Genomic DNA, 1,498 nt, shown 5'->3' with positions numbered 1-1,498 from the left:
ATTCCCAAAGGAGTAAATCATGATAATCTAATTAAAATCAAAATAACTCCAAAAGGGGAAAAAGTTAAAACGATTGAATGTGGTCTGTTTAACATAAGATCAGAAAACTTTTATAAGGTGGCCAGGCAATAACCAATGTCCATTGAGGGGTGGCTGAAAGTGAATAGGCACCAAAACCTCGACGTCAATCCATGCTGTTCAACAGGAAAGGTAACGAGCAAAACATCCATACTTTCTCCATAAAGACAAACTATACTTTCCTACAACCTTTGCCAACAGATACACGGATATTGTTAGGATTCATGCCTGTGTGGGATGTTTTTGTGTTTTTTCTTCTCGCCTCCTTGCACACCTGCGGTTGGTTGTGTCTTTACCAGAGGAGTACTTGAGCAGCGGGCTGTCACTACCTCGACGAGTGTTTGCCAGTATTGGGTACACTAGCCATACTGAGATTAGCAGAGTCTAACCTTAGTCTTGTCTCTCTGAGTCTAAGCTTGCTTAGTCTTTGTTCTTCAGGAGGAAGCCTTCCTGTATCACTGGATAAGCCTGGACCTTCTCCCCCTGGAAGGATTACCTGAGTCCAGGGGCGGATCTAGAAAAATATTTATGGGGTGGCGAGAGGGGGGCAGGAATTTTTGAGGGGTGTCAACATATGGCATTTGTTTACACTGAATTTAATCACAGTTTGGTGAGAATAGTATGTACAGTCAGTGTTTCATGTGAAGCCGTTCATGTTAGAAACCGTACAATTAGATCTCACTTAATAGGAGATAGAAGAAGGATAACACTACTTCTAGAGGGGCATTATCACAGGAAAGGTATTAAGGTAAGACACAGGTGCTGAGTCACAGATGTGTGAGATTGACTGTCAGAGAGGCAGCTTTGCAGCATTTGCACAAGAAAAAACTATAGAAAGAAAAACTTACCCATCATAGATCTATGGACTGAGCTGGACTAAAGTTAGCATAACTACACAGTAGAAATAAATGGGTCAAGGCACCCAAACAAGGTACCAGACATCCATGTATTGTTTACTCTGAACACACATTTACCCCATTTGTTCCTCAGTAACTTGACATACAGCAGTTAAAGCAACACAAAAGGGATATTCCATGCATGTAAATATGCTGTAGATAGAGCTGCTGTATCAAGAAATCAACAAAAAGGCAGGTACTGGATGTTACATCAAAATCTCCACAAATCTGAAAAGAAGCAACATAAAAATACATTTTGCTTCCAGTCTGAAAAGTACAAAAAATGTTGCGAGTAGGTTCATACAGGTCATTTCTGGATAGTTTCATAATATATATACAAAGAAGAAACAACAACGCTGCTTCATATTAAGCAGGATTCACACCAGTATCACATTTTTAACTTTTAACACTTTTGGTTTTATTAAAGGAAATATCAGATTTTCTCAGGAGCCAAAACAAAATGTAACATCTCTGTAAAGGCTCACCAGAGAGCAGTTGCATTAAGTTAACATGACTATAACAGT

This window comes from Cyprinodon variegatus, unplaced genomic scaffold (genome assembly GCF_000732505.1).
Source record: "Cyprinodon variegatus isolate N-32 unplaced genomic scaffold, C_variegatus-1.0 Scaffold909, whole genome shotgun sequence".
NCBI lineage: Eukaryota > Metazoa > Chordata > Actinopteri > Cyprinodontiformes > Cyprinodontidae > Cyprinodon > Cyprinodon variegatus.
This window is presented reverse-complemented; position numbering follows the sequence as displayed.